At 37.2% G+C, this 15,295-nt stretch overlaps 1 protein-coding gene across 1 annotated transcript in view; it reads right to left on the reverse strand.

Annotated features, from left to right (window-relative positions):
- Positions 1-15,295, reverse strand: part of STT3B (STT3B, catalytic subunit of the oligosaccharyltransferase complex) — a 76,969-nt gene that overhangs the window by 60,920 nt on the left and 754 nt on the right. The gene's annotated exons all lie outside the window — the stretch shown is intronic.

Genomic DNA, 15,295 nt, shown 5'->3' on the forward strand with positions numbered 1-15,295 from the left:
GCAACAAATTTACTCCAGACTTAGTCTCTCCTCCCTCAAAAAATCCAAAACAACCCAATAAAAACACTAACCAAAGAAATGAAAAGGTATTTCACAAAAGAGGAAATAAAAATGATAAACATACTGTGATTGCTGGTCTTTAAAGACTGGCCCAAAACAATTTTGCCCCTACCTGTATATGCATCTTCTCCTTTGACTGTGAGATAGGACTGAGTCTATGTTGAACAGTAAAACATAGTGTAAGTGATCCTGATGATTCCAGGCCTATAACTGGTCCGGCAGCTTCTTCTCTCGTGGAATGCTCTTACAACCCAGCCATCCTACTGTGAGGCAGCCCAAGGAGCCACAAGGAGCCAAAAACCCCAGCTGAGCTCCCAGTCAAGATTCCAGATTACTCTGAACCATCTAACATTTCAGTTATTCCAGCCCCAGCTGACTGTAGATGACTGCAATCATCCCAGCACCACAGCTGACACCATGAAGCAGAAGAACCTCCCACTGAATCCACTGAATTGTGAAGAAAATACTGTTTTGCCACCAGTGGTGTACTTTAGTTTTATAAATAATTGAAACATATTATGACAAAATTTCCAGGTATATACCCTAGCAAGCATGCACATATATGCATCATAGTAGCATTTTTAAAAACTGGAAGCCCAAGTCTCCAACACTCCCAAATGTATAAATGCAAGTCAAAGATTACATAGAAGATATTACTATTTTTTTTAAAGCTCCAAAGCAAAACTTAGCAGTATGTTCTCTAGAGATACATGAGTTTTTATTTTTGTTTTATAATATGGCAAAGGGAATGTTAAACAAAACTCAGGACAATGGTTTCCTAGTGCCAAGAAGAAAACCAAGATGATAGGCTAGAAAAGGAACTTAAATAGATGTGAAATTGGTAATGTTTTAGTTCTATAGTTGGGTAGGGGTTTCTCAGGTGTTTTATCATTGTGTTCAGTTACATATATGGATATCTATGTTCTTATATACAAGTAGGAGTTTCAATATAGCTTGACTTATAAAAGTTAATATAACTTTATATTATGTTGCAATTTACACCGAACAATTACAACTATTTACTACACTTTTAGAAGTCCAGAATGATTTTTACTTTACTAATAAAAGGAAAATCTTTTCTTTCATTTTAAATGCTGTTTATATTAGACACTATTTAAAGTGGTAAACTATTATAATAACCAAAATTAAAGTATCTTAAATAGGAGAAAAGATTTCCCTTTCTAATGAAGTGACTGACTCATTTTAACAACCTTCAAAAAATATATCTTAAAAAGGATATTAGTTGTGTGGGGCTGGAGTAGCTCAGTTTATTGAGCGGCATCCTGTGCACCAAAAGGTTATAGGTTCAATGCCCAGTAAGGGCACATACCTGGGTTTCAGGTTCAATCCCCAGTCGAGGCACATAGGAAAGGCAACAATGGGTGTTTCTCTCACATCAATGTTTCTCTCTCTCCCTCGGGTGAGGCTTAAAAAAAAAAAGATATTAGTTGCTCCTCAAGCTCATTTTTCTACTTTGAAAAAATGACTGGCCTTTACACAATTTTAAGATTAGATTTATTTCGTCAACCACATTTTTTTTTAAAAAAAATGTATTTTATTGATTTTTTACAGAGAGGAAGATAGAGGGATAGAGAGTTAGAAACATCGATGAGAAACATCGATCAGCTGCCTCCTGCACATCCCCCACTGGGGATGTGCCCGCAACCAAGGTACATGCCCTTGATCGGAATCGAACCTGGGACCTTTCAGTCTGCAGGCCAATGCTCTATCCACTGAGCCAAACCAGTTTGGGCCACATTTTTTCATTATCTTATTCCTTCAAATGCCAAAAAGCTGGTTAGCATATTAAAATAAAAGTTTTCTTTAGCTAAGGTCTAGAGTAGAAATAATTTTAGTATTGAAATTAAACTTCCATGAATCAAATGTGTTAAAATTTTAAAATTATGAACATATGCAATGTTCTGATTCTCAATATATTCAACAAACTCCACCAGCTCACTGTAACAGATTTTTTTAAAGGCGCATTGATAAAGATTTTGTTTTTAAAGCACACATTTTTAAGCGAAACATCTAAAACTGATCATTATAGCATATCAGGTTTAGGACTTGTTAGGTCGAAAGGGGGTCCAGGAGCTGATGCATGCCTCCACCAGGCAGATGGTGAGGTAGATAACTGGGCCCTTTCTAGAATCTGTAACAGGCCAGTGCACCAGGTAAATGGTGACGCAGATGCCGGTCCCGCCCTGGAATTCCTAACAGGTCAGCTACCAGACAGATGAGGACACCTGGAAACCGTGACGACCCCTGCGGCGGGAACTCCCACAGCTCATGCTCCCCCGCCCTCACTGAACAGCTGTATAAAAAAAGCGCCCCCCTCCCTGTTGGGACAATGGTTTCCTAGTGCCAAGAAGAAAACCAAGATGATAGGCTAGAAAAGGAACTTAAATAGATGTGAAATTGGTAATGTTTTAGTTCTATAGTTGGGTAGGGGTTTCTCAGGTGTTTTATCATTGTGTTCAGTTACATATATGGATATCTATGTTCTTATATACAAGTAGGAGTTTCCATATAGCTTGACTTATAAAAGTTAATATAACTTTATATTATGTTGCAATTTACACCGAACAGTTACAACTATTTACTACACTTTTAGAAGTCCAGAATGATTTTTACTTTACTAATAAAAGGAAAATCTTTTTTTCATTTTAAATGCTGTTTATATTAGACACTATTTAAAGTGGTAAACTATTATAATAACCAAAATTAAAGTATCTTAAATAGGAGAAAAGATTTCCCTTTCTAATGAAGTGACTGACTCATTTTAACAACCTTCAAAAAATATATCTTAAAAAGGGTATTAGTTGTGTGGGGCTGGAGTGGCTCAGTTTATTGAGCGGCATCCTGTGCACCAAAAGACAGGCAGATGGTGAGGTAGATACTGGGCCCTTCCTAGAATCCCTAACAGGCCAGTGCACCAGGTAAATGGTGACAAAGATGCCGGTCCCACCCTGGAATTCCTAACAGGTCAGCTACCAGACAGATGACGACACCTGGAAACCGTGACGACCCCTGCGGCGGGAACAATGGTTTCCTAGTGCCAAGAAGAAAACCAAGATGATAGGCTATGTGTGGGGCTGGAGTGGCTCAGTTTATTGAGCGGCGTCCTGTGCACCAAAAGACAGGCACGCGCCTGTCTTTGGAGTTCGTAGGTCGCCCGGGGACGCAGAATAAAACCTCTCCTTCCTTCCTTTTCTGATCAACTCTCTTTATTTCCTACGCCGCCTCCTGAGCCACCTAACCTAACAGGACTCACAGGAATAATGTTATTACGTGGAATAATAGTATAATTAAAGAGCTGACCAGTCATTTTGTCAAGAGTTCAATCCATAGTAAAAGAAAAAAAAGACTTTATGTCTCGGCTTATTTAACTCTCAAGATCTACAATATTCAATGATCCCCCCCAGTAACTGACATGGACAAAGATACTTCCATTGCAGAAACAATTTAATGGAGACAAGAAACTTATTTCCGTAATGAGTATTTTTGTTTAGTATACTTGAATTTCTTATGAGCAAGTTTAAATGAGATCAAAGCTGTGGTGCCTTCCTTAAGAGTTACTTAATTTCCATGTTAATTACCTATATTCATCAAGTTAAGTCAAGAGCCAAGAAACCAAGTGGATCATTAATCTAACCCCACCCAAACTCATCATTAGCATGACTTTAGTATATTCCAATGCCTGTATATACAATGATAATACCTATTCTTACTCTTCCTCCACATCAAGATAGATTATTCAGTTTGGAAATTTTACTTCTACTGCTGACATCTGTCTTATTTCATCTATTTTAAAAGTTAACAACACTGAAACTTTTATCATTCATGTTTTTTAGATATTAACTAGTCTGTCTTTTCTTAATCAGTGTTCTTCAACTAGTGAGTTAAAACTTGAGATAGAATTCCCCAAGAGTTCATTGTACTTGGGAGAAATACTCATGCAACAAAAAATCTCCCTCTTTTAAGGTTCTTCCTAAATTATCCAGCCAATCAGCCATCTCCCAAGTGCTGATGGTAATCAATGACATAAATTACTTCTGTAATCATCTTAATCAATTCTTTCCTTCTATAAAATTAAAAAGACACCTTAATTGAAAAAGATTATGCTGTTCACTATTAAACAATCCGTGTGGGGGGGAGGGGGGATTCACACCACCAAGCACTTCTCTGACACCAGCTGAGTGTTCTACAATTCAACTCAATTCTGACACTATCTACCTAGAGATAACATCAGATCCCACAGGTTAAGGGCTCAGTCCTACAAGACTGACACCCATCCACACCAACTTCAGATGCCAATTTGAAGTACAAGTTGTCACCTGTGCTTTTGGGTTCAAGTCTTTTGCTAGAATGGCTAATAGAACTCAGAAAAACATTTTACTTACTAGATCACCCGTTTATCATAAAAGCATAGAGCTCAGGAACAGGCAGAAGGAAGAGATGCATAGGACAAGGTATCTGGGAAAGGGTGTAAGGATTCCGTGCCCTCTCGGAGCACACCACTCCCCCCAAATCTCCACATGTTCACCAACCTGGAAGCTCTCCGAACTCCGAACTTTGGGGTTTTTCTGGAGGCTCCATTACACAGGCATGATTGATTAAATTATTGACCTCTGGTGATTCAACCCCCAATCCACTCCCCTCCCAGAAGGTCTGGGGGTGAGGCTTACAGTTCCAACCCTCTAACAGTGGTTCTCAATCTGTGGGTCGAGACCCCTTTGGCGGTCGAACGACCCTTTCACAGGGGTCGCCTAAGACCATCCCGCATATCAGATATTTACATTATGATTCATAACAGTAGCAACATTACAGTTATGAAGTAGCAACGAAAATAATTTTATGGTTGGGTCACAACATGCGGAAAATGTATTTAAAGGGCCAGAAGATTGAGAACCACTGCATCAAGGCCGTCTCTGGCAACCAGCCCCTATCCTTAGATTACCTAGGGGCTTTCCAAAAGTCACCTCATTAACATTCCAAAAGACAGCCCTCCCCCCATTCAGAAAATGTTAAGAGTTTTAAGAGCTCTGTACCAGAAACAGGGATGAAGATCAAACAACTACACATATGATTTTACTGACATCACTGTCAAATCCAAGGTTAATCAAGGTATTGCACAATAGAGAATGCCTCTACTATCATCACCACCACAAACAAAGTGTGGTTATCATCATTAAGGATAAAGGATTTGTGTTAATATAAAATAAACATTCACTCTGTTCCCAATACAGTGTAGGAATAAATATATTCTAGTAAGATTAGAAAAGGTCTTCTGTTAGTCTACCTATAATGAGAACAGTAAGTTATTAATATTATTATTATCATTAGAGGGGGAAATAAGCCCCATTTCACCATAATATCATCTTATTCATTTAGTCAAAGAACAAGTAACAAAGTCTCTTCTTCAAAATGGCTCTGGCCTATTTAGTAATTGTTAAGTGAATAGTCCTGAACAAAATTTAAGTAAATTTGCTTTACTAGTATATTGGGATTAATAAAACCTGTAACAATACATCCCAACTGTAAGACAGCTAAGCTACACTAGATTGCTATTTCTGAAAGAAATATGCCTGGCATGTTTTCTAACAGTTAATACATTTCAGGAAAGAATCCCCACTTCCTTGGGGAATTCATATAAGAGGAATACCAGAGGGATTAAAATAACTTAAATCATTAAATTGAACCATTATCCAAATAGAGCCTAATTCAAAGTCATTTATATTTCTCCCTGGTATATACTAGTATTACATGGGATTTGCGGGAGAATGGGTAATAAGTATGTATACCTTTCTTGTGATACTTGGTTTAAATCAGCCGTGGGCAAACTACGGCCCGCGGGCCGGATCCAGCCCGTTTGAAATGAATAAAACTAAAAAAAAAAAAAAAAAAGACTGTACCCTTTTATGTAATGATGTTTACTTTGAATTTATATTAGTTCACACAAACACTCCATCCATGCTTTTTTTCCGGTCCAGTTTAAGAACCCATTGTGGCCCTCGAGTCAAAAAGTTTGCCCACCCCTGGTTTAAATTCTAAGTTTGAATACTGACTGACAAAATTGAAAGTTTGAAGAAAGGCAGTCCTAGAGTTAAATTATTACCCATTTAAGTAGCATGGGTTCCATACTAATGCACAGCAAAAAACAAAACAAAACAAACATTGAATTTGATCAAAATCATTCTGGCCAATACAAATGCATTAGAGAGCATTCAAGTTTATCTTAAGAACTATTTTCTAATGTTTAAAAAGCTGATAAGCTGGAATCACGTTTCATATACTTAATCACTTGCTAACACACAGTGCCAAATTTGCACAACCAACAGATTTCAAGTTCCTATATAAAGATCCATGACCTTTGCTTTAACCTTTCTTTGAATAAAACTTAGTATTCCCCAAATACTATTTCTGAAAGGATCCTATCATACCTTTCCTATTCTTCCTAAAGACCAAAATAGTACTAAATCAATAAAGAAAACAAAGATTTGTGGGAAAATAAAAGTGGTAGCTATGGAAGATTGGAAGAAGAAAACAATGTAACAGAAATACAAGCTATTCACATCCCATGATAGCTACACAAATAAAATTACACACAATCCAGGGTCAAAAATCCTCTACAAGAATATCAATACATTAAACAGTCCATTCTTAGGGTTCTCCTGAATTCCTTCAGTTTACATCCCCATTTTCTCTCTCTTCCAAGAACTAACTACAACCACTCCTTTCCTTACGTAAATTTTAATATACTTTAAATTGAACAACAGTTGGCAAAAAACACAGTTAGGGTCTGTAATATAAATACTAGTTTAAATACTAATATTTTTTCATTTATCTAGTTATTTGATTATCTTTTGTCTCTTGAAAGACAGTGATGTCTCCTCCCGCCCTCGATTTTCCTTGTAGTCTCAGTGTCAACTGTAAGACTGAATTTGTCTGCCCAGTCAAGATTATCTGGAGACAAGCTGTTGACTCCAGATAAAGAGTTCAATCACAAAATAATTTTTGATCTCCAGCAAAGAGATGAAATGCCTTCCCTTTTTTAGATACTTTCTGCTGCAAAAGAGCATGAAAACTTCTCAGGTGGGTAAGAAACCTGGTTAATCAAATTATTACTAAACTTTATTTCCTACACACTTTCAACAACCCTTTTATCAATGAAGACAAACGTTTAAATCAACGCTAAACAAAAAAAGCAAGACACAGAAGCCCCAAGTATATGTATCTAGCTTTAAAATAGGCAACAATAAAGAATTATACCACCTATGAGGAAAAAAGGATGAAATTACTATAAAAGGAGAGGTGGGGACGAGAAAACACACACCATCGATTCTGAGGTGCCGGCAATATTCTATTTCTTTATCTGGGTAATGGTCACATGGGTGTTTATTTTATAACTGGTCACTACACTGTAAATTAGGTTTATATACATTTCAGAATGTGTTATTTCACCATGAAAGAAAACAAATTTAAAGAGTGAAGCTGAACACCTTTGTAGAACACAACCCTTGTTTATGTAAGTAAACATTTAAGACATTTTCAAAGAGTATCTCAAAACTACAAGAGTGTTATCTTCCAATAATTCTGTACTTCATTGTTTCTCATGTGGATTATACAATATGGTATAATAGTTTATTTTAGTAATTAAACCTTCTTAAATAGGGTATATTGCACTTTACAGGATTTACTATTTTAAGAACAGGCATGAAGTGCTAAGAGTAGATCTTAAAAGTTCTCACTCAAAAAATCTATGTATGGTGATGAATGTTAACTAGACTTATTGTGGTAGTCATTCTGAAATATACACAAATATTGAGTCATTATGTCATACCTGAAACTAAATAATGTTATATGTTGAGTATACCTCAATTTAAAAAGAAAAGGCATCTAGTAAACATGGCAGTCAAAAGTGAGTTCCTAGTCATAATTCTTTTCACCAACTCTATTCCACCCATTTGGCCAGGAACAAACAATAGCTTAAGCTGTGCACATATTGAAACTTTAGAAATTAATTATAAATTACTACATTTTAATTTCTTAATAGTATGGAAAACAGTATATACTGAAATATTATCTACCTGTGGAGAGAGAGAGAGAGAGGGATCCAATAATTTAAGTTTAAAAACCAAATTCAACCCAGCCAGTGGGCGTGGCTCAGTGGATGAGGCCCACCTCTGAACCAGGAGGTCACTGTTCGACTCCCCGTCAGGGCACGGGGGTCTGGTTCCCAGTAGAGGGTGTGCAGGAGGCACCTGATCAATGATTCTCTCTCATCACTGATTTTCCTCTCTGAAATCAATAAAAATACATTAAAAAAATTACCACACAAATTCATTTAAAGTCATTTGTAGGTTGGAGGAATTGCTCGATATCCCTAAAGAAAAGAACATGGTACTGTAAAGAAAAATATTTAACTACCTGAGAATAGCTAATAAACCTGGAAGGCACAAATTAAAAGGAAACCCCAAAAGAAACATTATCAACAAATCATTAACACTTTATTAATACAAACATGAAATTTCTTTATGTTTTCATGCAAAATTTATTTCCCTTTGGATAAAAATGAAGGAAAAAAAGTAAAAAAATAAAGTTTGAGAAAAAATATATACACTATTTACATGGAAATTACAGATAACTGATGCACACAATTTTTGAAATCACTAATTCTAAAAGAAGTGAAACTTCACACAAAAGCGGTTTCTATAGCTAAACTTGAATTGCCAACAGTTCCAATATTGTGGTACAAACTAACTTCCCCTCATCTTCTGAAATAAATTTCAAACAACTTCTCAAAAAACTCGCTCTAATGCAAAAATAGGTGCAAAGAAAACAAAAAAGAATCTAGCCAAGCTATAACCGTACCACCTTAGAAAAAGTACTTCGCCCCTCTCATAGTCAGCTTCTTTGCCCAGAAAACAAGACAAGCCAATGTGGAGGTACTCTAAAAGTCCTTTAGGCCAGTGGTCGGCAAACTCATTAGTCAACAGAGCCAAATATCAATAGTACAACGACTGAAATTTCTTTTGAGAGCCAAATTTTTAAACTTAAACTATATAGGTAGGTACATTGTTATTAACTTAATTAAGGTACTCCTAACTAAGGCTTAGGAAGAGCCACACTCAAGGGGCCAAAGAGCCGCATGTGGCTCGCGAGCCGCAGTTTGCCGACGACGGCTTAGGCTATAGAATTCTGGGTCTACTCTGAAATTTTAGGTTCCAACCCTTAGCTGGAATGGCTTAATATTTCTAACCTCATTAATATGAACTTCTTACTAACAACAACAAAAAAATCTAAAAGAAAACAACATCCACTTGGATTCAATTTCCTTTTCATTCAGCTATTCTCTTAAAATTCCCATCTCTGAAAATTCTGTAATCATCAAGGCATCATCAACTCTTCTCTCTTTCCTACATCAAAACCAAGTAATTTAGCCATCAACCAACTAGTAAGTTCAGCTAAAGCACAGATTGTGCCCCAGGTATTTTGATAGGCCAATATGTTAAGACTTAAATCAGGGCAGCTGATTAAAAAACAAATTAAATGAAGAACACTTTCATTTAAGCTGGCCTAGGAGCAGAGTATGAAAAAAAAAAAGGGAGGGGGGCATAGATTTTGGAGACAGGCAAACCTGTATTATTCAATCCTTGTGGGGAATAGTAAAGTGAAATATCTTTTGTTTATAAAAATGAAAGATGTTACCTAATCTCAATTCTGAGATCTCAAATCAAGTTGGAAGACACTAAAAACTGAGTGTTTACTACCATTTAAAACATATATTAAAGTTATCCTACAACACTAAGTTCTACAGAAAGAAAAGAAAAATGGTCACAGATGATATGGTCAATTTAATTAGGGTACCAGTCACAATTCATTAGAAATTCACTTATTTAAAAATAGTACAAACTTAACCAACATAAAGGCATTCACCAACATATACAGGTTATATTCCAAATTATGTTTAGCTGTCTTTTATTTTAAACAATGAAAGCATTTTTCCCAAGAGATAACATTCCAAATAGTGGTTAGGTTTCCTAGCGAGTCTACCAGTCAGTTAACCAATATTTACCTAAAATATAGGAGTCTCTTCTTACCCTTACCCTCACCTAACAAGCCCCCCTCATCCTCCCAATTCTACAGTATTGCCACTTTCTAAATAAATTCTTAACTCCCTGGAAATTATACATGGTTAAAAGTAGATAAAGTGAGGACACAGAAAGAAACCTTTTAGAAGAAAGTGGCTTAAAAACAAAAAATATCGCCCTGCCGGGCTTGGCTCAGTGGATAGAGCGTCAGCCTGCGGACTGAAGGGTCCCAGGTTCGATTCCAGCCCAGGGCCCAGTTGGGGGCGTGCAGAAGGCAGCCAATCAATGATTCTCTCTCATCATTGATGTTTCTATCTCTCCCTTTCCCTTCCTCTCTGAAATCAATAAAGAAATAAAAAAAGAAATCGACCAGAATCAGCAAAGTTATTTAACACACACGGGCTAATGTACTGACTTATGTTCTCAAGTAAGTTACTAACCAAAACCCAGAATAATTGAATCTTATTCTAATCTGCATCCAATTGAGGATCATACAGAAAGAGTATTTATGCCAATTATGTTCAAGTACGACAGAAAATAAATGCTTCCAAAAATGAGATGTTCTTTATCATGGAGTTGGGGAACAATGATAACATTCTTTTATTATAATGAACAGTACACGATCAGTACAAGCTTTTAAAGCAGTAATGGACAGATAGAAAGATGATAAAGTAAAATACTAACTGTAGAATCTAGCTGTTGAGTATGAATGTTCACTATAAAACTCTTTCATCTTTTCTGTCATAATCCAAAGCACTCAAAACTTAGAGAGCATAAAAACCAGAGGCAGGTTAAGTACATATAGGATAGTAAATTTTCCCATATTCATAACAACTGGGTTAGAGCCTTAAATGTAAACTTTCATTCTGAGTTTTTAATGCTTGGTCTACAATGCTGTCTTTATGCAAACTACATATGGCAGGCAGTAAGGAGCTTTCAGTCTTACCCAAGTTAGCCCTTAAGAAAACCCTAAAGGGAAAGAAAAAATTCCGAAGTCTTTGCTGACAGATCCTAACTATCCCAAAACTTATCATATGCCTCATGAAACCCAATGATTACTACCTACAGGAGCCACCACACTTTACCCCAAATGGGAGCAGGTCCAATCCCATCATCCAATCCAGCTTCTCAAGGCACTCCCTTTCACCTCCTCCCTAAATGTTCTTATAACTTAAAATGGTCTCAAGAGCTCAAGAGTAGAAAAAAGTGCAGCTGAACTGCAGTTGCTAATAATTCCACACTGTTTAAGATTTAGGGACATTTTGTTCTAAAACTGGTTTTATTACCCATTTTGTCTTCTTCAGAACTGAGGTCAATAGCCTCTTTTTGTCATCTGCAAAGTGAAGAAAAACATGGGGATCTCAAAACACAGGAAGTATCCCCCAACTTACAATAGCTTATGTTCCAAAGGTTTATCACTCCTTTTAAAACATGTTTTGTACTAATTAACCTGTGTATACCATAGTATCTATGAAGCATTGCATTCCAAGTTTCAACTCTAAACTGTTTTCTGCCCTGCAAAAAGTCATCTGGTGTCCTTTTACAGCTAACTGTGGCCCAAACTCAAAACTCAGAGAATTCTCTCTACAGCTCTAGGAAGAATCCACGATAACCCCTGTGCAGGCAGGGAAAAGGGCAGCTCTCCTTACATAGGGTGATTTTACATTGCTTCTGTGGGAAAAGCTACCCTAATTGACCAAGATACTAGCTATGGAAAATGTACTTGGTTAATATAATGTAAAAGTATAATAATCACAACAAAAATAAGTGGAAACTACAATTTGCTCCAAATAAAAATAAGATAAAATTAGGTGCTGTTAAACTAGTTGGTCAACCAAAAGTTTGGCAAATAGAGAACATATTTTCAAACTGCTTCCTTGTGTCTGATGAACTCAACTGATAAGGGAGGAAATTACTGAAGTGAAGTGGCAAGAAAATCATTACCAAAAATGTTGCTAAGTTCTAAAAATGTGCATTGTACTTTAAAACTCAATAAATAGATAATATTCAACATCATATACCATCCCTTATAACCGGTAAGATTTATAAACAAAACCATGACAATTAAAAAAAAGTAGCCGTGACCGGTTTGGCTCAGTGGATAGAGCGTCGGCCTGCGGACTGAAGGGTTCGATTCCAGTCAAGGGCATGTACCTTGGTTGCGAGCACATCCCCAGTAGGGGGTGTGCAGGAGGCAGCTGATCGATGTTTCTCTCTCATGGATGTTCCTAACTCTCTATCCCTCTCCCTTCCTCTCTGTAAAAAATCAATAAAATATATTTTTTTAAAAAAAGTGTAACTGTGACAATGAGTAACCTCCAAAAGCTAACTAGAGTCTTACACAATTTAAGAACAGTAAAATTTATAGAAACAACAATCAAACAGAGAAAGTAAACTTTTCACTAAAAATACTTCAGAATGAAGCCAGTAACAGAGACATGGAAAAAGGGATCAGGGAAGGCCAGAATAAACTGGTTTGTAGATACAGAAACTGAGAAAAACATTTAAATATTATTAAAGGTCCATGTCCATTGCTAAATGTTAAATGGTATCTGAGAGACTCCCAAACTAATATATAACCTTAGGATGTTAGACAGTATATCAGTCAAAGTACTGGTACTATTAGTAGCTTTGAAGGACAACTGCATTAAAAATCTAAAGTTATAATGAATGACAGACAATCGACACCTAACCGCCTCTTTAAAGTTTTCAAACAACAATATAAGAATGAGAAGCCTAACTACTGGAAATCTTTAAAAGATATGAAGAGTGAGCAAACAGGTTTTCTTTTTGTCTTAAGCCTAATGCTCTCATTAAAGTCACCTGAATTATACTTAGACATTAGGTTTATCTGCCCCCAATTAAAAACAGGAACAATTTATTATAAAGGGCTGTTAACTACTAATCAGAATTATCTAACATTATAAACATTTAATCAGAAATATAAAACGTAAATACTGAAACTATCAATAAGCAGAACACCTAAATTAAGTAGATCTTTAAGACTGAAGAGGTGTGTATACCTTTAAATTCGTGTGCTATAGAATTCAGATGTCATGCATTTAGCTAAAGAATAATGTTTCTGAAAAAAAAAGAATGTTTCTGAAATGTGTTTTATACAAAGAAAAATAGAAGTTAAATTTTATTGTGAATAAAAAAGGGTTATGATCTTCAAATATTTTCTAGAAACCAGAAAAACTTTTCTTTGCCATACTTAAAAAAAAAAGAACATTATCTGTAAAGCAACCCATTTAAGACTTTTCATGATTACAATACTCAATTTCATTAGTAATCTTTGAATAACATACTGCAGATTTCTAATCTTCAAAGTGATTTCATCATTCAGCTGTGAATTTTTCTACAAACCTTAATTTTAGCCTCATTATTACTACCGAACAGTATTTGGCCTTCCAGTTGGTAAAAAGATACTCTGAAAATACACAATTTTTGTTACCAGTAATGTTTGGTCAGCCATGAACTTCTGTTGTAATCTGAAGAAACAGAACTTTCTCTTTTCACACTGTTCAGTACAATACTAGCAGTTTTCATTTTCTAGTTCCAATTTCATTTTTATCTAATTTGGTGTTTCAAAGGGAAGACTAAGAATACTGTGTCTAGCACAAAAGCTTTACAATAATTTATTTTCTTCTGTGGTTCTGTGGTTCCAAGTAACATGTATTTCTAATTCTGTAATAAATATATAATAAAGTCTTTCCACAGCTTTAAAACAAAAAAAAGTTATTTTCTAAATAGTGTTAGGAGAAAAAACACAAAACTTCTAAAATGGAATTAAAATGTTTCACCACAGAATGTCAGTAATTAACTGTTATCCTCAATTGAGTTCTCCATAAGTGGGCCCCTCTGGTGTTCAATACATGATGTACTATCAATTTTTCTATCCATAACACAACTCCAATTACAGTACCTTGATATATGGGTAACTTACTCCACAAAACATTTATTAACTATGTATTTAGTAACTCTCAAGATTTTCTCTCTGCATTTCAAATGATAAATGTTCTAAAGTTTAGTTAGGTCTAGCAAGTAAGATTAACTCAAGGCTGATAGGCCGGAAAAAATGAATTAAGTTAGGCTCAGGTTAAAAAAACAACTCAGGTTGGCAAGTTAGGAAAAAAAAAAAAAAAAAATTAAAGCAACCTTCTTCTAGATAATTCACAGACCAGTATAGTGACTCAATTAGCTGGCGCTCTTAATGGGGTATGCAGGTCAGCCCCGATAGCATGTGCAACTCCGGTATTAATCTAGGGCTCCCTATCAACCTTCCTGCAGAGGCCAATAAAGGAACGAAGGCAACGCTTTTGGATATTGTGCACAACATACCGAGGGTGACAGTTTGGCTATAACAGAGTAACGATTTTGCTCTAAAAAGCAACCCAAGGTAATTGTGGAACAGTGCGGTGCTGAGTGCACTCAAGGGCCTTGAAAAAAAAGCCACTCTTGAAAAAATATCTAATGTTAAATAAATAAGAGTCCCTCGCTTTCAGATCACTTTCAGGGATATTATCTCTTTTCCGACAACACCTCGCTCACTCTTTTCCCCCGTCTTGCATAATGAGAAACGGTAGAAGCGTTAAGACGGCGAGGCTGAGCAGGCAGGGATCCTGCACATCTGGACTCATCTCGAACCGCAACAGGGCAACCCCGGGCCGATCCCATCCCAACCAGCAAACACGCGCCCGCAAAAAAAAATGAAAGAACGCGATAGCCACGGGCGGGGAGGCAGGGAGTCCGCCACCAGTCGGCCGGCTCCCGCCGTGGCCCGTCCGGATTCCGGGACCCGAGCCGGCTGCCGGGGGGCTCCGTGCACGCTCCCCAGAGTAGTCAGTCACCCTTGCCCCGCCGGGGGGTCAAGGTCCCACTCCGGGACCCGGACGCCTCGCCTGGGGCTGCTCGGGGGGAAACTTCGCCCACAGGCAGGGGGCGCGCCCGGAACTCGGGGGACCCGCGCCCACCTCCGCTGGGGGGGGGGGGGGTTTGAAGGGGCCCCGGCGTCCCCCCCCGGCCCCGGGCGGGCGGGGGGCCGGGGGGGAAGGGCAACGGGCACTTTACCCCGGGGTCGAAACTCCTGGGATGAAGCTTTTCAAAACAATGACGGCGAAAAAGCCCCAACTTGAAACCCG

The sequence above is a fragment of the Myotis lucifugus genome, unplaced genomic scaffold (genome assembly GCF_000147115.1).
Source record: "Myotis lucifugus unplaced genomic scaffold, Myoluc2.0 scaffold_39, whole genome shotgun sequence".
NCBI classification, from domain to species: Eukaryota; Metazoa; Chordata; class Mammalia; order Chiroptera; family Vespertilionidae; genus Myotis; species Myotis lucifugus.